A 23,777-nucleotide genomic window follows, 5' to 3' on the forward strand; every position below is an offset into this window, starting at 1 on the left:
ACTTTTTAATGATTTTCTTCCTCACCTTTAAGATCTTTATTTTCTCCATCTGATTATTAAATATATGCTCACTTAATTTTTGTTCAAACAATCCAGGAAGCATATATAAGGAATAAAGTAGAAGACACTGGCTATCTCACTGCCAGCATTTATCATCCGTCCTTTTAGATGTTTTCTATGCATGTATGCGTAATACGTACAAGAATGGGATCTCATTAGGACAGTATCATAAATACCCTGTATCTGTTTTCTACTGCTGTAGAACAATTTACCAGTGCTCCAAGACCCAGTCCTTGTAAGGTTATCCAGTCCTATGATCAATTAGGAAGTTTACCTCTTTATCATTCCCACCATCCTTTGTGTGTATAAACATCTCCATCACGGTTATTATTTTCCCGGCATCTGAATGAGACGTTACACCTTCTGACAGCTAAAGTTCTTGAGCAAAAATCTTACCTTAAAGCTCAGATCAAATCAGCTCGCTCCAAGCCCCATCCCATTTCTAGGGCAAGCTGTGGTGGTTATTTAGGAGACTGGAGAGACGCAGGAAGCAGAGGATAGATGAGATGGGGAAGCTGACAAGCCTGTGTAGTGGGACAAGACAGAGGAAAGTTCAAATTAATTCCCAAAAGTAAAACCAGCCTTCCATATATTTTATTCAACAGTTTTCAACAATAGCCAAACTGCTCAGCCTGGGCTATGTACATGAGGGCCTAGTTTTCCTTTTTAAGTCCCTGACATAGAGGAGTCGATGTACAGTCCCCTTTCAGGCCGGGAAACACGCAATCTAACCACAGCCTACGGGAATCTGCTTCTTCGTAGGAAAATAGAAAGGCAGAGAGAGGACACACAGGAGATGGGCAAGCTGCCCCTTATCACTCAGGGTTCACTTCCATTTCCAGAGATTTCCTCCCCACTGAAATGTTAAAGCACCACGAACAAGAGCCTGCTCTGATGTCTTTGCCCTTGAGTCTTTTCAAGCTTCTGGGAAAGCTGTCTGGCAGGATCCAGAAACACTAACATGTTTGTAGTCTTTGACACAGTGTATTAGATGCTGTGGCTTGGCTCCCTTGGCTCAGATTCTGAGCTCCTTTCTGGGTCTTTGAGCTCTGGAAGGTGAAATACCACATTTCCAGAGGGCCTTGCAGCCGCAGCCCCAGGTGTGAGCTCTGTCCCTCAGATGCCTGGGTTCAGAACTGAGTCAGGAGATGAGCGGGCAGGATGTGGGGCTTCCGTCTCCCGGCACAGCTAAGGCAGCAGGACCTCACAGCAGGCTGCTGCCAAGCTGGATGGATCTGCTTCTGGCAGAAATAGGGACATGCAGGGCTAGAAACTGTCCCCAGCCCTGTGGAAATTGCTCCATCCACATTTTCAGTCATACCAACTATTTGGAAACCATGGAATACATGATAATAAACATTTTTTGCTTAAAACAGTCAGAGTAGTTTCCATTACCTGCAACTGAATGCCCACCAGACAGGTGTGTCGGGGTCTCCAAGACCACCATCAGGCTTCATGGGTCACTGAAAGGACTCGGAGGACCAGAAATTGTTCTGTTCACAGTTACACGTTATTACGGCAGAAGGATAGAGCAAAATATCAAAGGGAAAGTCACGTGGGCAAAGTCTGGGGAAAACGAGGCACAAGCTCCCAAGAGTCCTCTCCCAGCAGTCCCACGGGACTCGCTTAAGTCCTTCAGCAATGATGGGTGACAACGTGGCTGTAAGACTGCCCGCCTGCCACAGAGGGAGAGCAGGTATTCAGCATAAACCACCTGGAGAAGCTGTGACAGCAGGGATCAGCCCCCCGGCGTGCAGAACACTCTTGCATTCCATGTACCCCGAGAGCTCCGTCCCCAGGAGCCAGCCCAGGGCAGGCATGCAAGCAGCCCGTGCCTGGGAATGTGTGCGGCCTGGGGGACCCACAGCTGCTGCCTTCACCTTCTCCTGCCCACCGGGAATCCCACTTCTGGAACGCGAAAGAGTTACCCAAAATACGCAAGACACTAAAAACTACAAAGACAGTAACTGTAATTTAAAACAGCAAAAAGCTGGGGGTGGGGGTAGAGGTTTGGCGACTAGAGGTCTCAAGGTGGGAAAATGTTGTGTCAATCACGGTTCATCAACGTAACTAAGTTTCTGGCAACCACTAAACGCCATTATGGTAAAAGTCAGCCTATAAAGTGTACACTAACTGTTACCTCACTGCCCCACGTAGAGTGAGGCCACACAACACCAAAATGTGGGAGTCTGGAGCAGAGGAGGGTGTACTGCAGGGCTGTGCAAGGAGGAAAAGCTCCGCTCCTGGAAGTTTCAGCAAAGCCCTCTTACAAGGAAGGTGAGGGAGGGCGTGGTTAGTTGTTGCAGCCTCCCTGGTGTCAGATCCTTTGCTCTTGAGGTCAGGTCACCGTCAGGTAAGGAAGTTCCTGTAAATCTGCACCAAACAAATGTTATCCTCTGTTCTGACAAGGAAGGGCAAGGTCTCAAGGCTTGACTTTCGCCCTCCGAGGTACAGGCCTGGCTGAGAGGAGGGGGGTCCCTGTCAGGGGGCCGGTGACCCTGGCAAGGAGCGTTCCTCCAGCACCGGGTCTGGTCCTCCTGCCAGCGCGCAGCCGACTGAGGAGGCAGCTCTCCACTGGCGGCTCCCTCAGGGCCAGGTCCCCAGACCCCGCCCCGCCATCCTCCCCAAGGGAGCCGGGCACCCCTCAGGCTTTTCACTGAACCTGGAGAAAATCATTTATATGAATCGATACATACTTACACGTTGCAGCAAATACCCATCAGGCTAAGCCCCAGCTCACAGAGATCGTCCTTCTTTGAGAGCAGCCCCACCCCCACAGGCGGACCTGAAGTAATGGCGTGCAGTGTCCTTGCAACTTCACCCTGACCTCCCGCCATCTTGGAAACCTGACCGGAGAGGCTGAAGCTGGTTGAAGCTGTTACCTGAATGGCGGCGTCCATGTCCTTCACTTGCTAAGGCCTCCATGGACCTCGTCCCGGGAGACGTGGCCGCTTTGAGGTCGCCCAGGCGGGGACAGGGGACGGGCTCCCGCCGCCTCCAGGCCTGGCCCGGCCGGCGGGCCTTGGGGAGGGCCCTGGGGCTCCGCGGGACTCAGCCCTCAGCCTGTCGCCGGGCGCCGGCTCGAGGCCAGGGGCCTGGAGGGCCCGGGGAGAAGGCCACGGTCGGCCTCTCACTCCGTTCTCCGCGGCAGGGGCCCGGGCCATGGACTGTGGGCGGGCGGCGCCAACCGTCACCTGAGGCTCTCGCGCTAACGCGGGGCTAACGGTCGCGCTAACGCCTGCGCGCTGTCTCCTGAGAGTCTCACGCTAAAGGCTGGGCGCCAACCGTCACCTGAGGGTCTCCAGTTAACTTGGGGCTAATGGTGGCGCTAACGGCTGAGCGCCCGCCCCACCCCTATTTCAAACGAGTTACAACTGTATAAAAACAAAGACGCTTACCCAAAACGGCAACAATTGGGTCATTTTTCTCTTTATTTACAAAATCTTCTCTAACGTGGCTCTTTACTTTTATACTTCAAAAATAAATGTATTGTCTCATACCCTAAGCAGGCGAGTCACGCTTGTCTCGGTCGGATAAGCACAGGCCCTCAAAGGCCATGGTACGAAGTATACCCAGAGCCAGCCCGTAGCAGCAGCTACCACTCCAGGGAAAGTCCACTCACGCAGCTGGTCGGGGTGGATCCAGTGGGTTTCCTGCTGTTGGTCCACGTAGCTTCTGTGGCCGCCCTGGAGTCACCGCTCCGGGTCCACAACCAACTATAGAGCCGGAACGTTTGGTCCTGATAGGAACTGACCGTAAAGTGCTACAAAGAAAATAATGCAGGGAAAAGGGTAATGTAACGTTGGGGTGCTATGTGTAACAGGGGCTCAGAGAAGGCCCCAGATGGGTGACACTGGCAGAGAACAGACTGCAGACACCGTGCAGAGTGGTCCTGGAGCGCAAAGGCCTGGGAAGGAACTGTCAAAGAGTTCAGAGAGAGGCTGCGGGGTCGGCAGAGGTGTGCTAGAGCATCACAGATGAGGCAGCTTCAGCAACAGAAATGTATTTTGCCACAGTCTGGAGGCTGTAAGTCCAAGATCTAGGAACCGGCAGGGCTGTTTCTTCTGAGGTATCCCTCCTTGGCTTATGGATGGACAGCTGCCTCTCCCTGTGGCCTTGCGTGGTCATCCCTCTGTGCATGGCTGTATCCTCATCTCTTCCTGTAAGGACTGTAGTCACAGGCATCTTGAGGGGCCAGGGCCCACCCTAATGACCTCATTTTAACTTAATTACCTCTTTAGAGGCCTGCCGAGACCAGCTCGGCGACTCGAGGTGAGTGACGGGTGCTGCAAGCTTAAAGAAAACACAGACACAGATTTAAGAGAAGGATGGGACCGGGGGACTCAAGAGCTCTAGGATCAAGAGCCTTGTTGATTGATCCCACGTTGCTTTTATTGAGTTCTTGGCATAGCCTAAAGGGCTAACACTCCCAGTTTAGTCCCACAAACAAGGTTATCTTTGAAATAAACTAACAAAGGCCTCACATGACTGGGGCAATGATCTTTGTTTGCCTCCTGGGTCCGATTTGAGCAGGGTGTGGATCTGAGCTGGGCGTGGATTTGAGCTGGGCGTAGAGAGCAAAGCAGCCGTGGGGGCAGGAGACCTCTCTCAGAAGGATTAAGGGTCTGTGCCCCACCCCTGTTGGCCCCTCTGAGACTGTGCCTGTCTTAGGTTGTTCCTCCCCTGAGGAATCTTACCTGTCTCTGGCTAACCAGCCATCCTCCAGGGCCAAACAGGGTGATATGAGGTGTGCAAGGGAGAAAGGGGCTGCGCCCCCCAGAGAGGGTCAATATTCTGTTTCCACGGTAGCCTATGCCCCCATGGTCTCCACGCCCAGCACCCTTAGTTCCTCCACTGCCCAAGCAGGACATTCTGCATCCAGTCACTCGGCCCACATACTTTAATTACTTTTAGTAACATTTACAAGGTTTCAGAAAGACTTCTGAATGTCTTCCCACAGAGGCCCTACAACCAAATACAGTCACAGTCTGAGGTCTTGGGGTTAGAACATCAACATATGAATGCCCCTCCCCACCCCAACTCAGTTCATAAGAAAAGTGGTAAAAGATAAAACACCAGAGAGGGCAGCTGAGGAGGTGGCCAACCAGGTAAGGCCTTGCAGGCCATGCAAGGTCCTGAATTAGCCCACAGACATGGGAGCCTCAGCAGGGTTCCAAGAAGGAGAACAGCAAGGCTGACTTTGCTTTTGAAGGTCACTCTGACCCTAGCATGGAAAATGGGTCACCAAGGAGCAGAGGCAGCACTGGGAGAGCCCTGAGGAGCCTGCGGACAGTACCCTCCGTCTCAACTAGGGGATCAGGACAAACTCTGACAACGCAGCATCTAAGGTGAAATCTGAATAAAGGGCAGATACTTGAGGAAAGAGAGAAGCAAAACAATTTTTCAATACAAACGGAATAAAAAGAGGCTACTGAATGAATTTAGGCTGAAATAAGTATTGCGTGATTCCCAATGAGGAAACTCATTTTCTCTGTCTTACTAGCATGGTTTGGCTCATGTGCTTTTTTTTGTATTCCTTCTTTTGGGGTTGTTTTTATTTCTGTTTTATTTCATACACTTCCTGTAAACTATTTTCTGTCTTTTTTTTTTTATAACTGACATTGAAAATTTAAGTTCCAACCTGAAATACAGACATGATTCCAGTAACACTGAACATTTACATAGCTGGATTGCCCAGACACTACAATTATAGTCATTGAAGAAGCACTCAAGATGATACCCTCATGGGGCTCTTAGATTTTACATTTAAGGAAGAAACCAGGAGAAAAAAACATGTCTCGCTACAATTCAGAAATACTGGAGCCTGACTGCAAGTCCAGATCTTTTGCTGTCCCCCACAGCAGCCTCTGTTTGCAAAGACCTGCCACAGGACCTCTCCCCCAGGCACCTTGAACCTCCTCTGAACCAACCTGGGAAGGAAGCAACAGAGCAGCAGGGGCACCTAGAATTCCCTAGACACCTTAACTGCCACCCTTTCCGCAATTTTTATTAACAAAGAAGAGAAAGAACAAAGAAGAGAAAGAAGAGAAAGAACAAAGGGAAGGAGGAAGGGTGGACCCACATACGTCTTGACAGAGAAATTGGACCTCCAAGAATTTGTGGAAGGAGACAACACTGCAAATATTACAGAGAGAAGGAAGCAGCCCAAGTGTCCGACCACAATGACTTCCTTCGAGTGCCACCCTCCCCCCGTGCCCCCCCCACCTCCTGATCCCCGTTCGCCCTGAGGACTCGGGTCCCATGCACCATGCACTTGGAGGCGAGGCCTGGACCCCCTGGCCAGCTCAGGGCCTTTGTCAGACACCACACAGCCCAACCTCTTTTCCTTTGTAGTTCTTCCTACAGTAAGAAGTCATTCTCGGTGCGCTTGTTAACTGATGTTCTTCTCCCAGGCCCTCATCTCTGAGGACAGGAGCTGTGCCAGGCTCCTCACGGCTGCATCCTCAGGGCCACGACAGTGCCTGGCTGAGGGCAGGCCTCCAGGGCATAAGTGTTGCTGCTGGATTGTGCACTTTTAATGGGGAAGTCTGTGGTGTGTGAATTCCTTCTCAACATAGCTATTAAAAAAAAGACATTACCATTAAAACAAGTAAACTAAACAATGAAGAGACTTACCAGGACTTCCCTGTTGGTGCAGTGGTTAAGAATCTGCCTGCCAATGCAGGGGACATGGGTTCGAGCCCTGGGCTGGGAAGATCCTACATGCCACAGAGCAACTAAGACCGTGCGCCACAACTATTGAGCCTGCGCTCTAGAGCCTGTGAGCCACAACTACTGCGCCCACGCACCGCAACTACTGAAGCCCATGTGCTTAGAGTCCATGCTTTGCAACAAGAGAAGCCAATGCAATGAGAAGCCCATGCACCACAGTGAAGAGTAGCCCCCGCTCACCGCAACTAGAGAAAGCCAGCGTGAAGCAGCACACCCTACACAGCCAATAAATTAATTAATTTTTAAAAAGAGAGAGAATACAGTGGCATTCAATGTAGTTAGAAACAAAGTTTCAGTTGCATGTCTATTGAAGTGGGAAAACATTCAAGAAACACCATGCAAAAGAGTTTGCTAAAGCAGTTTATTTATACAATATGACCCTGGGTTGTTTTTTGTTGTTGTTTTGGCTTTGTTTTTGGAGTTTTTGTTTTTGTTTTTTGCTTAACAAAATGATAGATCCACATATTTAACCAGTATTTTTGAATGCCCATATTTGTTGGCACAGTTCTAAGCGTCTGTGACCCATCAGTGAATAAGGACCCTTGTTATCATGGGGCTTACATTCTAGCACGGGAGGTTGACCATAAGTAATAAACACAATACACAAGTACATCACATAGCATCTTCGATGGGACAAAGGGCCGTGGGGCCACCTGGCAGAGAAGGTAGGGATGCTGGCAAGGAGCGTGGTGCAGCCTGAAATCAGGATGCTAGCCTGGTCCTTGAGAAGGCGAGCAAAGACTCAAGTGGGCATTAGCCACGCAGGCATCTGGGGGAGTGGCAAGACCCCAAGGACACCCAGATGGAGACGTGGATGAGGCAGCTGGAAGTGTCCACCTGGAGTTTGGAGAGAGGTCAGGGCTGGAGGTGAGACTTGGGGTTACCCAATCAGGTCTGGCTCCTCAGCACTCAAAAGTCAACACTCAAGAGAGAGAAGTGTTGGTGGAAAGGAAAGGTTCCTTTAATCAGGATGCTGGCAATCTGGAGAGATGGTGGACTCCATGTGCCCCAAAAGCCACTTCTGAGATTCTGCTCGACCAAGAAAGTTTTAAAGGGAAGGAGGGGAGTCATCTCCGTTAATCACTGAGACGGGGGTCACAGGCATCACTGAAAAGCAGCTTCGTGGCGTAGAGGGGGGTGAAAGCCACCTGGAGGGGGTTGACAGGGGGTGGGGCAGTGTTCAGCACTCAGCTGCGTTCATTGTAAACGCCTGGCAACGTGCATGGAAGTGTGAGCAGGCAGTGTGTCCATGTCCTGAGGCTCCAGGTGAGGTCCTGTCCCCCGTATCTCTTTACTGAGCAGCTGAATAATCACGCACTGCATCTAGAGTAAGTGAAAACACAGTGATCAACATCCTCCTCTAAATGTTCCAACAACCAGCAGCCCACCTCAGCCCCAGGGGCTCAGATCTCAGCAGCAGAAAGTATAGGTAGATCAAGTTCAATGGTACATAGACAGTTCAGTACATAATAGTTCAACTGTTACACAGTAACAGTCCCCAGGAAGTGTCCACCTTCTTCTGATTCCCAAGAAGTCCAGAGGATACACATCCAGTCTGCTGGTCCCTAAGTTCAATGACGGAGCACTCTGAAATTAACGGGGCCCCTGACAACTTGAAGATTCTTTTCAGGATTTCAAACAGACGTTTCTTTCCATGTAGCAAGAACATGCTAAACTCTGCAATTAAAGAGATGAATGTGGTCACTGAATGCTTACCCTACACTGTGGACACGTGGACACACGTGGACACTGAGCACAGCCCCAGCCGCAGACATACCCGTCAGCTCCACTGAGAAGCAGGCAAACCAGAAATTTCAGGCACTTGAAGCTCATAAGACCTGAAAAGGTTAAAAAGAAATCTGGGATAATCCAATTGTGACACAACACATATAACAGCCATGAAAGGAACCTTGTTACTGGGATTGACACAGTCAGGGGACTTTCTCACAGGGCTCTGGAAAAGGTCTTGTCCCAACCTCCTGCCCCCAGCACCTCTCCCCATCGCTGTGTATGGCTATCGTTTAGTTAACACTGCCTGCCCATGAAGGGGATCTTCAAAGCACAACAGGGAAGAAAAAGAGGACTAATAGCTGGGTTGGGCAACATAGATGAGGTGAAAAGTCACACAGTCATATCTTGGTGAGTCTTCTAACTGCTGATGATGGATACACACAGAAGAATCTTACAGCTTCCTAAGGGCTTTCCCACGTTACCTGATTTAATGCTCAAGGCAACCAAGAGGAGTCATTAGTCCCTACTTCACACATAAGGAAGCTGAGGTTCTGGGACTCCTGGGGGACGGACAGCCCCAGGCTGGGCTCAGGGCCAGACAGAGGAGAGGGACACTGCATGGGGACACGACAGCTGCACCAGTGTATGTGTGTGCGTGCGATGTGGTCAGGAAAGAAGAGGCAGAGGAGTGCAATCCTGCAGGAGGGTTGGCAGCACTTACAGATAGGTTCTTGGTACATGATTGCTTAAGAGACGGAAGCCTGAATCAAACTTGGACTTTGTATCAAGGACTCAGAAATATACAGCCCTAGATTTATCATCAGTGGTCATCAGAAGGGATGAATAAACATGAAAGGCTTGGGGGAATGATAATGAGGACGTTCAGACTTCAGTAATTTATGACAGCCTGGGAAATCTCAAAAGTCCACGTATAGGATTGCTTCAAATTGTATTACATTCTTTTGCTGTAATGAAAAATGCCCAGGTTATTTGGCTGAAGTAACAAGCCTTGACCAGAGGGTGGCAGGCTTGCCTCATGATGATTTCTTCAAAAGCTCATACTACAGTAAATTTTTTTTTTTACGAAAATCATAGTGACTAACATTTATTGAGCACTTACGATAGGCCAGGCACAGATATTAACACATGCAGGGCTCACAGTAACCCTCTACAATAGTACTATGGCTGTTGCCATTTCAGTGGTGACAAAACTGAAGTACAGAGAGGTCAACGGCTCAAATTCATGCAACAAGCCCGGTGAGGGTGGAGAGAGAGCTGGGATTTGAGCCCAGATAGCTGGAGATCAGGGCCTGTGCCAATAGCACTAGTCAGTATCGGGTAAACACCTACCTTTTTTTTTATTGGAATATAATTGCTTTATACTGCCATGCCAATCCTTGAGGCACACCAAAATGAATCACCTGTATTTATTCACATATCCCCACCCTCCCACAACTCCCTCCCACCCTCCCTATCCTGGCCCTCTAAATCATCACCCATCATCAAGTTTGTCTCCTTATGTTATGCAGGAACTTCCCACGAGCTATCTGTTTTACATTTGGTAGTGTATATATGTCAAAGTTACTCTCTCACTTCATCCCAGCTTCCCCATTGCCCCCCGCCCCGCCCCGCCCTGTGTCCTCAAGTCCATTCTTTACATATGCATCTTTATTCTTGCCCTATCCCTGGGTTCATTAGTAACATTTTTCTTTTTTTAAGATTCCATATATATGTGTTAGCATACAGTATTGGTTTTTCTCTTTCTGAATTATTTCACTCTGTATGTGGCACATTTATACAATGGAATATTACTCAGCCATAAAAAAGAATGAAATTAAGTTATTTGTAGTGAGGTGGATAGACCTAGAGCCAGTCATACAATAAATTTTTGATTCTGATACCATCCCCAAAATCCAAATGTATCTCATATTTAGCAGGAAGTATGAATGTAACATTATTTAATCATACTGTGGCCTGGAGTTTCATGAATAATGTTCTCTGAATCTGTTCATTCAATTAACTGAAAGAATACAAGATAATACATGTAGGTGTTAATATTAAGTGAATGAATCATCAAGACATTTCTGCACACTCCATGTAAAGCATCATATCTAGGCCATTCTAAGTCATAGTGGGGGGAAGTAATATACTTAAACATTGATTTTCCAATGAAGAGATTTAATATATTTTGTCTTCCTATGTGAGGCCTGTCACTAATTGTATATGGCATACTCCTGAGTCTCAATTAATTTTTTTTAAAAAAATTCAAGTTTTCATTCACTGTAGAGAAATAAAATTTACTTTTAACTTTTTAGAAAAATTAATATGTAGCTGTAATTTTTACAATATTTAAAAATATATTTCATCCAAAAAGAAACATGTACCATAATGTTCACTGCAGCACTATTTACAATAGCCAGGACATGGAAGCAACCTAAATGCCCATCAACAGATGAATGGATAAAGAAGATGTGGCACATGTATACAATGGACTATTACGGCAGCCATAAAAAGGAATGAGATGGAGCTATATGTAATGAGGTGGATAGACGTAGAGACTGTCATACAGAGTGAAGTAAGCCAGGAAGAGAAAAACAAATACTGCATGCTAACTCATAGATACCGAATCCAAAAAAAAAATGGTACTGATAAACCTAGTGACAGGACAAGAATAAGGATGTAGATGCAGAGAATGGACTGGAGGACACGGGGTTGGGAGGGTGGGGGGCGAAGGGGAAGCTGGGACGAAGTGAGAGAGTAGCATAGACATATATACACTACCAACTGTAAAATAGATAGCCAGTGGCAAGTTGCTGTATAACAAAGGGAGATCAACTCGATGATGGGTGATGCCTTAGAGGGCCAGGACAGGGAGGGTGGGAAGGAGTTGTGGGAGGGAGGGGATATGGGGATATATGTATAAATACATCTGATTCACTTTGGTGTACCTCAAAAGCTGGTACAAGAGTGTAAAGCAATTATATTCCAATAAAGAGCTAAAAAAAAAAAGTATAATTCACATCGTAGTCTCAATTGAAATGGCAAACCCCATGGGTTAATCATGGTAAATACATGTTTACTCTCAAAATATCTGCTGAGTCTAGTGCAGTAAGATAACACATTTTCCTCTATTGACCTTATTTACATTGGGACAACACCTGGCTTACCTAGCTGGAGTGACAGGTCAACAAGCATGGCCCTGCCCCAGCAGGAAGTTGGCACCAAGCAGGAAAGAGGAGGTTCCTGCCTTCAGGGAGCACACAGCCTTGTTGTAGAGGCAAGACCAACAGAATCTTATGTCCCTGGGAACTTTCTAAAGTTCCCAAAGATGTGGTTGCATATACAGTCCCAACAAAAGACTTAACATTATCAAAGTGAGAACGGCAGTGAGTTTCACGTTTGGGTGAAGAAAGGCCAGCCAGGCACTCATTGACTCAGTTACTCATTACCACCCACTCCACAGCCTGGCCCCACACATCCACTCTTCAAAACCCAAGTGATTAAAACTTGTATTTCAGGAGGCTTCCCTGGTGGTCCAGTGGTTAGGACTCTGCACTTCCACCGTAGGGGGCCCGGGTTCGATCTCTGGTCGGGGAACTCAGATCCCGCATGGCCCATGGCACGGCCCAAAAAAACAAAATAAAAAACTTGTATTTCAGAAAAATTTCACATGCCTAAGTATCAGAGTTCCTTTTAATATCAGAAATCTTTCCATCAGCAAATGCCAGGAGCCTAAAAACTGCATGGCATGATTAAAACATAAGGTAACATAAGGTGGTTTGTACATTTCAAATTTCAATGAATAAAAGTCAAAAGACAGAATGGACAAGTTACTAAAGGCTGGTGGCACAGAGTTGGGCAGTCCACTGCTGAGGACAGCTGGGGAAGGATTCCAGGTGGTGATGGAGGTGGGCAGGAGCCAGGAGGGCAGGCAGAGTCGGAGAAAGAAGAAAAAGGGCCGCTGGGGCTGGAGATAGATGTGGGCAAATAAAGGATCTCTAATTATTTGGGAGCATCTGAAGGACACTTTACATGATTTAATTTTTAAAATAATAGTCTTTACTGCCCATCGATCTCACGTGCAAAATAATACGATTGCATCCAATAATCTCCAGGACCCTACTGGCTCTAAGTTTCCATAAGCTGATTAACTTCACACTGATCGCACTGTTGTGTGCTGAACTGTGTCCCCCAAAATTCATACGCTGAAGTCCTGACAGCTCCTTCCCCAGAGGGACAACAGCCCTGCTGACACCCTGATCTTGGTCCCTCTGTGGCCCTACTGTCAGCTGATGGCTCCACTAGGAGACTGGAGTCAGAGAAAGACCATGTTCTAGACACGTTTCCTGGAAACAAGCTGGCTTAGCCAGCCCAGGCTGCTGTAACAAAATTCCCCAGGCTGGGGGCTTCAAAAGCTGACGTTACTGTCACAGTCTGGAGGCTGGAAGTCCATGGCCAGGGTTGGCTTCCAGGGAGGCTCCCGTCCTGGCCTGCATGGCTGCCTCTGCAGTGTCCCCAAGTGGGGAGAGATCCTCTCTGGGTTTGTCCACGGGGGCACTAGCCCAGCAAGAGGTTGGGCTCTCACGACCCAGTTACCTCCCACCCCCACCAAGACCAGCCCTTGGGGTTTAGGCTTCCACCTGGGAACTCAGGGCAGACAGGACTCCATCCACAGCACAGAGGTGGATGGACCTAGTCTGCCCGCCTTTTCAGTCCTGCCCATGGACATCACTCCTAGGCGCACAGTAGGCACAGACCCAGCAGGACTCATCCCAGTGGGCTTGGGGTCTGCCCCCCCAGGTGCTGGGACATGGGGACATCCGTGCATAGGGCCCTGCAGGGCACACACTCATGCACAATGTCTCAGCATGTGGGGAAGGACCAGGTGCCCTGGTAAATGCAGAGCAGCTCGGATGGCAGGAGTGCACAGGTAGGGGAGAGATGCCCCTCAGCAGGCTGCCCAGGGAACACCAGCAGGACAAGCAGGCCTTGGAGCCCCTGACTTCTGGGCAACTCAGCACGCAGAGGTCCAGCTGCTAGGCCACCGAGGGACACCAGGCCCCTGGGAAGGGTTCACTATTGGAAATATTAAATGTAATTATTATTAAATTAAGTTATTATTAAATTATTAAATGTAATTATTAGTAATAAAAATTAAATGTCATTAATACAAATTAAAACCGATTAAATGACACCAAACTCCCGGAGCTCATGGCATCCACACTCTCCACATGCAGCTCACTCGGGTCCCTGGACCTGGAGCCGTCCGTGACACTATCAGCGTCCATCTCGCTGTAAGATGAGCCGTTGTGGCCCCTGGTACTTGAGCCTAAATTTAAGAGGCATCCCTGGCATTGAAACCATCAGGTTGTTTCAGAGTAAATCTCGCACTGGCATTCATCACCCAGGTGCCTGAGCAGGTTGCAAACAGGACACTGATGGCTCTTAGATTAGTAAGGTCATCATTAAAGGAAAGGCTGAGAACACAGTGCACTCACACAAATGGAACAGAAATAGTGCACCTTTGGTCCAAAGACAGTACTGATGATGAACTTCAGACCGCCCACCCGATCTTCGAGGGTTTCTAATAATGGTGACAATTTGCACTCATCCACTCGACCTCACGCAACCTCCTGTGACCATCTTAAAGCAGAACAAAGTGAGATTAAATTCCAAAAAGAGATGATACCCTGGCTTTACTGTCATGGTGATGTGTCCTGTGACCTGAGAGCAATAACCATTCTGGAGCCAGGCTGCTCACGGAGGTTTTGATCCAGCTTAAACTATTCGAGGAAGCCCTGTTTGGTTGGTTATTGCTCCAGAACGGCCGCCTCTTGAATAACGTAACTCAATCCAAGAACTGCCATGACTTCCAGGCTCCTTACAGCACAAAAGGCCACATGGTCTCTGACTCCTGCATCTGACCCTCCCCTACGTAAGATGCAGAAACCGTGACTTCTTATGTTTAATCCTCATAGTGAAATGTACTCAGGAATAAAGGTTTAATATTAAGGCAGAACGCATAGATCCTGTGGACAAGCAGGATCCTTTGGGTGTCTCCCCAGCCTCCAGCCACACGGGCACTTGAGAGGTTTCTTCAAGACTGTGGATCTGACTGCCTGGACATTTGTACAGAGACATTCTTCTCATCCTCCCATTGGAGAGAGATTATTTACTCAAACAGGAATGTTAAATTTTATGGTCAAGGCAAGGGGTTTTCTAGAGTAATTTTTATTACATACTAATTTTAGAGATTAACTGTATGTAAAAAGCCACCTCCCCAAATACTAAGTTGCTTCTAACCAAATCATCATTCAGGTTTTTTAGATAAACAACTATTCCAAAGGAAGTCATTGCCATACTTTCATGTACCTTTCCTCATAAGGACTAGCTTATTTTAAACTACTATATATAAAATAGATAACTAATAAAGGGCTTACTGTACAGCACAGGGAACTGTACTCAATACTGTGTAATGACCTGTATGGGAAAAGAATCTAAAAGAGTGGATATATGTATAACTAATCCACCCTGCTGTTCATCTGAAACTAACACAACACTGTAAATCAACTATACTCCAAAAAAAAATTAATTAAAAAAAACTGTCTAAATCACTCCTTAAGTTCAGGTGTCACCCAGCAGACACTGAGCCAGTACCGACCCCATGTAGGATGGCACCCCAGATACAGAGGCTGCACGCACAGGAGGCGTGGTCTCCATCCTCGCGAAGTTTCAACTAGTTTGGGGGGCTGGGTAACGTGTGGTCAATGCAGTTCGCATGATAGAACAATTTTAATGTTGTGCCAGATAAAAATAAAGTTACTTAATTTGCTGTGTAGTAAAATTCTTTAGCCTGATTAAAAATGTGAAATTCGTTATTATTTATTGTGATATTTATTCTTGCTGTAAGCCTGTAACAGCAAATGCATTCATCATGCGTAATGTTTTTATTAATCTTCTGCCATAAATAACTCATGGGATAAGAGTCACTCTCCAATTTGTTTTATGGCTTAAAAAAAAAGGTACCCTAGTTCTTTCGTAAATGAATTGTCATATAAATTATGCAATGTTCCTAAATTGTTAGACAAATCTGGCATATTTATTTTATAATAAATTAAAATGCATGCATTAGACTCAATTTTCCCACTTACGTGCAATATAGTTTCACTGGCCCAAATACCGCATCTAATGCATTCTAGAAGTCACAAATGCTACGGCTAATTTCTTGTGCTGACATTAAGAGCAAATTTTTGTGATGCTTGTACAGCACGGCCCCTTTCACACTTCACGCAGGTACCATCACCTTTACGTTTAGGAGGATCAGCTTGACCGCTAATGCAGCAAATGAAAAATATTCTCACTCTAAAACGATGGATATGTGTTTATAGACAGCAAACATACTGATTTCATAAAAACATCACACTCTGCTGACAACAGTATAAAGTGCAGACATACATCCCCTCTTACATGCCCAATTTCTGTCTCTCTACCTCCAACCCCCTCAAAGGGCCCACAGCTCTAAGACTCCGGGTTGAGCTGCAGCTCAGAGAGGCTTCTGGCTTCCAGGGGCTCGAGGAAACCCCAGGGGGATCCACAGGATGCCAGGAATCCTCAACAGGGCTGGGTCGGGATGATGGGGTCCAGCCCCAGAAACCAGCAGGTCATCAGCCCATGCTTGGGGAGCAGAGGTGACAGGAGGGCAGCAGGAGGGTCATCCAGCCCCAACGCCAGGCCTCAACCCAGTACCGCCATGAGGGGTTGGAGGCTGGGGGTGGTTGAAGGCAAAGGACCACCATCTTCCTCCATCACCCCTGACCCCGAGCACAGAGGTGGAAGAGGAAGAGCAAAAGGGTAACTGTCAGCCCCCAGGAGGTCCCCATCACCCTGCACTTCTGGCCTTCAGCCTCCTGGCCCCCAGGCCCTACTCGCAGAGAGGCCCGCTTGGACCACGGCTTTCTCCCCAAGGAAGTGAGGCCCTGGCAGACCCAGTGACCGGGGGAACATTCAGGGAAGCTAGGGCGGCCATCCTGCTGTCTGAACTGGTTCCTGACAATCAAATGCAGTAGATCTCACAAACACAAGAAAGGTATATTTCATGTGGGTCATAGAAATTGGCAATGTTTGAATTATGTAATTCTATGCTCCTGACTTCCCTCTCAGGTCACATTTTGAATACTTTAAGTTAGAGAACAACTACTATTTAAAGGAAACATGAGCCAGAATCTTATATGAAATAAATCAACTCAACCCTCCCTGCATGCGGTCTTGGGAGCCGTCCTGGGCGCGAGGCTTGTTCCAGGTGGTCTCAGCACTGACTCACTGACTTGGTTCCTCCTTTCCTGGTAAGTCTTCTCACAAGCCTCCCATGACACTACAAAATGAAAGCAAACAACACTCTCAAGAACGATACGTCGTGTGAGAGTCAACACAAATGAAAATAAGAGACAGAAAACCGGATCTGACCTTCAGAGCCAAAGCCCCCAGGTACTGGAAGGTGGTCATGGGAAACTGACAATACCAACTCCACGGGGAGCATGGTCTCCCTGCAGGGCTAGTTTGGTGCTAGCATGGACACCTTCAGAGCTGTCCCGGGCTCTCCTGCTTCTCTGGTGCCCTCAGGAGGGGGGGTCCAGCACCAGATGAGTTATAGGTTGGTAAGTGGCTGAAGATGATGGGGCATTGCCTTTCGTGTCTCTTATGGGAAATAAGCAATAGTGGACTTTTAATGTAATTAAGTGTAATATTCATGCACCAGCCAGACATTCCTGAAGACCGGCTGGTTACCTCAGTCCATCTGCAGTCATTAGTACTACAGGCCTAAGCACACACCCGGAATTATAAATCACTGAAATCAGCCATGCGGAGATAGCTGTGCAGAGCCCTCTTCTACTCCACTGTGACTGCTCCCAACATCACCAGCCAACGTCACTATGCATCTCAGCAATTCCTGGGTGCACTTCTCACCTGACCCTACACCCCACACTGTGGGCAGCAGATCGCAATTTCCATTCAACTTAAGCAACCTGACCCATTTAGTTCATACATACAACATTCCTCAAGTTTTAGGGATGGCTGATTCTAAGACACTTATTGAAATTAATAGCAGAAATGCTGACCTATTACAGCAGCGAGCCCTTGAACTCTGATGCTAAAAAAACAGCCTCTTAGTAACCTTCTCTTGCAAAAATTTGTGTGAATTCAGCTATACACTCATCCAGGATGTATTTGCAGCCCTGCTTTTTTGCCAGTTGACCCAAATCAAGGAGGAACAGGCTAGTAATGGATCTGAAACATTTCATCAGAAAGAAAAGCCAAATCAAGATGACACAGACCAAGGCCAGAGTCTCGATGGTGTTTCCCACTAACCAAACGAATGACAGATTTTGTACTTTTACACACCTGCCTCCAAGATACTCCAACGTGTAGTTCTAACACAAATATGTGATTCAACAAAATTTACTGGCATCAATTATGTGCCAGTATGAGATTGAGATTGAGATGAGACTGAAATGATTACTAAAGAGAAGCTGCAGAGTTTGTGTCTGCCTGAGATGCAGGTGTGATCCAGCAGAAGAACCCTGTGCCCTCAGCTGGACAAATTGGCTGTATCAACCCCTACGTGGGCCAGAAGCAAAGAAAAACTATTCATAAGCACACTCGCCCACGATGGAGAACTCACCACACAACCGTTCCTGTAATGACGGCTAGAAACTGAACTTATTATCAGGGAGACAGGAGCGGGGATCTGAGTGGAGGCAGGCACACTTTGGGCCGTGTCTCTTGTGACTGGGGAGAGGAGTTTCAGCCTGTTAGGAAACTTCGTTCCTAGGTAGGGCTCAAGCCACAGCTGTAACAACATCAAAAGTAAGTTTGGCCCCCGTGTCGGCCCCATCCTGTGGTGACGATTCATGTGCAGATGTCCAGTATCCCCACGCTGCCCTGTGCGAAGCCCCCTCTCCGGGGCAGGGCCGGGGCCTGGGCCACCAGCTCCCAGGACCCTAACCTGCCCAGCACAGGGGAAGGCCCCAGAGGAAGCCGGTACCCACATAAAGCAGGGCTTCCAACCTTCCAGTCCTTCAGATCTGCTATGAGAACGAGCTCTTTCCACCTTCTGCGAGGCCAGCATCTCCTTTTCCCCATTCCCGCCTCTGTAAGGCCCCTCTGTAAGGCCCCCCCAAGGGGCTTGTACTCCCCTGTCATCCACCGCCGCCTGCCCAGCTCGGCTCAGCCGCACCTTGGGGCTTCCCCCTGCCTCTGTCCTGGCTGAGCTCTGTGTCCATTTTTTATCATGTGTACCCACAAGACAAAAAGATAAAGCACAGGATTTCCTTTCCTTCCCTCTTAATTCTAGCAAGTAATGGCAGGAAAAAAAAGCGAGGCATGGAAGCACAGAAACCACACCTCGCGTCTCCAAGCTCACCTTGGAGCCCTCATTGTTCAGGAGTCGGTCTCTCCTACCCAAGTCAGAGAGTCTGCAGACGCTCCCCTGGGCAGAGCCCGGGACTTCAGACAGCACTTGACCCAGGCGTGGGGCCTCCCAAGCTGCCATGCTCCTGGAGAACATCTTGGCTTCTCTAGGTGCCTGTTTCTCACTTGCCGACCAGTGATGTGTTTGTTAATTCCATTACACGGGTCACCCAACTTTGACCCGTGGTGGGAAAGTGGATGTTTGGCCTTCCCTCCCTCCAGAGGAGATTATAAATTCAAAGACCAGAAAGCCAAGCTATGCACAAGATGTAACTTCCTCAGCATCCAAGGGAAACGCAACTGTGAAGTCCAGTTTTACAAAGGGTCTCCCTGACCCCACCCCACCCCACCTCCCAGGCAGCCTCTCCTGCTCTTCACGGAGAGGTCCCCTCCTCCAATCTTTTCGTACAGATACCCATCACCTCTCAGGAAGGCCCTACACACGGAGGTGACCCCACATTCATTCCTTCTCCTGCCAATAACCCACGTCCCTAAATCCAAGTCACCATCCGGAATGAAACCCGGAGGGGGCAGTAGGCTCAGCTGGAAGGTGACCAGGGCTTTGTCGTGACCTCGGAAGGAGGTCAGGGAGGGTGTGACCCCCAGCTGGGTCGCCGGCCCCACGCAGGCTGTGCTGGTTTGCGGATAACTGCTTAGACCACACATATGCACACACCCCTCAGATGACCCCATCAGGGTTCCATCTATACCCAGAACAAGGAAGGGAATATTTTCCTAACCCTGACTCGGACGTTTCAAGAAGCTTCGCATTCCTCCACCAGCAGGTCACAAGGTTTTGGGAAGAAAGACTTGCTTCCTTCCATTCCTTCCCCGCCCCCTCCTTACTGTGCCTGGTCAGACTCCTAGGAACAAGGATGCTGCCTAATGAGAGTCCCACAGCTCTTGCTGGTCTCTTCCAGGAAGGGGTCAGGTCAGAGCCTCCAAGGCCCCCTCAACCCCACCAAGGGGACTACCCTGAGTACACAGGTGCTGGGGAATTGCACGTGGCCTAAAAGGCCACCAAGTAAAGCCCCGAGCGGCTCAACACACAGAGGAGCAAGCAGCTGCCTTACCCTCGTGCTGGTCGAGATCCCCAGACTCCCCAACACAAGCCCTGGCTGGTGAACACACACAAACACAGGTGACATTTCTGAAACAGCCAACCCTCTCTTCCCACCCACAGGCATCTCTCCACCAGAAAAAAACAATATACGGGCTACTTGAAGTTCTGGACTAATACTTTTTTTTCTTCCTCTTTTATCCATATGACTTACAATCCTGTTTCTCAAACATATGCAGAATCACCTGGAGGACCTGTTAAACTTGCTGGCCCCCGGGGCCACGCTGCTCAGGAAGTCTGGGTGGGTCAACCATCCCCAGTGAATCTGAAGCAGGACCCTCCATAGTCAGTTCCAAGTGCTCTCAGCAGACAACACGAGCTGACAGAACTGCAAAAAGTATGTTCCCTTCCAGTTAACCTGCCCTCCCTGGGTACCACATTCTCAACAGAAAAAAAACCAAACACAATCTATTCTAAGGAGTAACCTGTAATTAGAAGGTTATGACTACACTGCAGAAGGAAACAAGGAGAGAGAACAATGAAGATTGTGAATTAATTAGCAATACAATGCGGAACTTTGTGCAGCCACAGACTGATAAACGAGGACCTCAGACATGCCCTGATTCCTGAAGCTAAAGAAAATCCACTGGGTCCAAGGTCAAATCTGAGGTCTCACTTATATCACTCAAAGGAGCATAACCATTTAGCAAACTTCATATGATGTGCCTTTGTTCTAGTATCTTTTCTGTGCTCCCTACTTACCATCTTAGGAAGAATTTTTAAAATTAATGAACTTTAGGTGGGTACATATATCTATCATTCATTTATTAAGTAAAAATTTGACTGAGGATTGAGAGCGAAGATACAGAGAAGGGCTGACAGGAGCCCTTGTGGTCACAAGGCCTCAGTGCAGTGGAGAGGAAGGAAAATAAATCAAGGTCAGGTGTGTCAGATGGCGACAAAGTACATGGCACAGGCAAGGTACCCAAGAGAAACCCTTGGGGAGGTCAGCGGAGATCCAGCCTGGACAGGGTGCTGGAAGATGTAATCGTTTGCCAAGGGGTGAGCAAGGCAAAAGAAGGGACAAGAGAACTACAGGACCACGGAGGTGTGACTTTGCATGGCAAGTCATTCGGGTTGGTTAGGATGGGGATCATGCGGGGACACTGGCTGGAGGCCAATCTAGAGTGGGAGACGGGGGTCACTTCATGCCTAAACCTTGGACTTTATCCTAAAGGCACTAGGAATCCATGTAGGGATTTTTAGCAGACATGCTGAAATATAATTTGCTTAGAAAGAAAAGTGTGTGGAGGCAAGAGGATGGATTAGAGAGAGCACAGAGGGAGGACCCTTCTAGAAGGTCATTGTTCTGTGGTTGATGGGGAAGATGATGGGGCCTGAAGAGGATGGTGCAGGTGGAGGGTCCATATCCAGTGACGTCTAAGGGCAGGTGGACAGGGCCAGTGACTAGCTGGATAACAGGGGAAGGCAGATGAGTCTAGGATAACATCATTATGTGAGCATAGCTAAGAGAAAGGGGGTACTGGTCACCAAGCTAGGACTTGTGGGGGAGGAGCAACTACAGTTCACGACTTCTGTTGGGAACATACCAGATTCAAGTTCTCACCCATCCTCTCCCCAGGCTAGACTCTTCACGTTGCGGACCTCCAAGAGGCCTGCACAAGCTCAAGAGTGGGGCTCAGGAGCCACAGGAAATGATGGGGCTTCACAGGTCGGGGGAGGGATGTGGGGGATAACAGCACAAGGTGGAGTTCTAGGGAAGCTTCCCAGGAAATTCTTCTCTGGAAGGACCTTCACTGTAGCCAGTGTCCCCAAGTACGCCAGCACTGACCTGGGGCTGGACAAGGCGAGAGTGAAGCCACCCACAGAGGAGATCCAGCTGAAACTGTGCAACTCAGATTAGGACTTGAACCTATGGGCCAGGACTCAAACCCAGCCAAAACCAGATTGGGACTTGAACCTACAGTCTTTTTTTTTTTTGGCACACGGGCTTAGTTGCTCCGTGGCATGTGGGATCTTCCTGGAGCTGGGATCGAACCCGTGACCTCTGCATTGTCAGGCGGATTCTTAACCACTGCGCCACCTAGGAAGCCCGAACCTACAGTCTTTTAACTGAGATCACACACCTGGTCTCAGGACTTAATGAAGCTCTGGTTCTTGATGTCTCGTTGCAGAAAGAGTTCACTGGGACACAAAGTGATAGGTCAAAAGTGGATTTCTTTAGAGACACACTCCACAGACAGAGTGTGGGCCATCTCAGAAGGGTACAGGGTTGTCAGTTTTTATTGGGGTAATTTCATAGGCTATTGAGTGGGAGGAGTATTCCAGCTATTGTGGAGAAGGAGTGGGGATTTCCAGGAATTGGGCTACCTCCTATTTTGACCTTTATGGTCAGCCTTGGAACTATCATGGTGCCTGTGGGTGTGTCATTTAGTTGATGTATCCTGAGGCTCAAGGTCTAGTGGAAGTCAACTCCTCCTCCATCCTGGACTAGGTCATGTAATGTCCTTGGGCTGTGTCATTCTTTTAGAGGTTATGCCCTGCCCCCTTCCCTCCTGCTTCACCACCATCTCAAGCTTGGCGGGGCAGTGTCCCCCTCCCCAGACAGGAAACTGGCACAATCCAACTCACCTGAAAGCATCTCTCTGGGTTCCTGAGTTTACTCCTCTTGAGCCTGTAGACTCTCTGCCCTGGAAGCTCTCCATTTCTGTCTTCTCCGAAACGGAAGACGATAAACAAGTTCCCACGACCAGATCAAGTGCATCCAAGGTGGCACCAGCGCATTCTGCAGGGTCCTGGAGAACGTGGCGTCTCAGAGGAAAGAAGAACTGTCTGAAGAAAAAAAGGACTACAACACCGTACAATGATCCATGAGTGCGGACAAAGCCCTAATCTTTGAAAAAGGCAGGTGAAAATTTCGTGTCCTCATGCAATTGTCAAGGATGCTTATTAAAAACAGGAGAAAAGAATGAAGGACTCGGGTTTCCTGAAAGAGAAACGAGCTGAAAGTTCTTGAGGCAATGAAACTAACGCTGAAATAACCGTTCTAATTCCACTCACTTGTGAGCCAGAACCCCTCCTCGCCGGGCCTGGCCGAGACCCGCGCACCTGCGCCCCGACCGCACACCTGCGCCACCCCCGCGCGGCCAGACCCGGAGGCCAGGCTGCGTCCACCTGGGCGCCCAACGCGGCCGCGAGCCGGCGAGCATGCTCAGTCGGGTCCTGACCCGCTTCTGCTGCCCGGTCCGCGGCGGGGGTCGGGGCGCTCCCCGGCGGGGCTCGCCGGGGACCAGGAGAGACAGGGAGAGCGGAGTGGCGTCAACCCGCCCCCGGCAGCGCTCGCCTCTGTCGCCTGCAGGATGCCGAGGCGCTGCCGCGGCAAATCCGCCGCTCCGGGTTTTCGCCGCAGCCCTAGGGGGCGGGGCTCGGGACTCGGGGGCGGGGCTCGGAGCTGGGGCGGGGCCGGGGGCGGGCCGGCGGCGGGGGCGGCCCGAGCAGTAGCCGGATCCCGGCCCCGCACCAAGCGGTCCTGCAGTCTGGAAAAGGGCCGCGTGCCCCGCGGGGCCGGGTCTCTCAACTTCGGCAGGCGCCTTAGAAAACCCGTCTCTCACTGAGAAAGCACCACAGTAGTCACTAGAGAAAACTTAGAAACTCCAAATAGTCACAAAGGAGGAGACTAGAATCCCAAGCCCGCCGCTCAGAAGCC

At 49.0% G+C, this 23,777-nt stretch overlaps 1 long non-coding RNA gene across 1 annotated transcript; it reads right to left on the reverse strand.

The window, feature by feature from the left end:
- Nucleotides 1–7,142: 7,142 nt before the first annotated feature.
- On the reverse strand, nucleotides 7,143–23,772 carry LOC130844139 (uncharacterized). The gene is made up of 3 exons (XR_009051186.1): nucleotides 22,703–23,772; nucleotides 8,509–8,630; nucleotides 7,143–8,115 (listed from the first exon to the last, which is right to left on the reverse strand). It is a non-coding gene; the product is annotated as an uncharacterized LOC130844139 (long non-coding RNA).
- Nucleotides 23,773–23,777: the final 5 nt, after the last annotated feature.

Source organism: Hippopotamus amphibius, chromosome 2, assembly GCF_030028045.1.
Source record: "Hippopotamus amphibius kiboko isolate mHipAmp2 chromosome 2, mHipAmp2.hap2, whole genome shotgun sequence".
Taxonomy (NCBI): Eukaryota; Metazoa; Chordata; class Mammalia; order Artiodactyla; family Hippopotamidae; genus Hippopotamus; species Hippopotamus amphibius.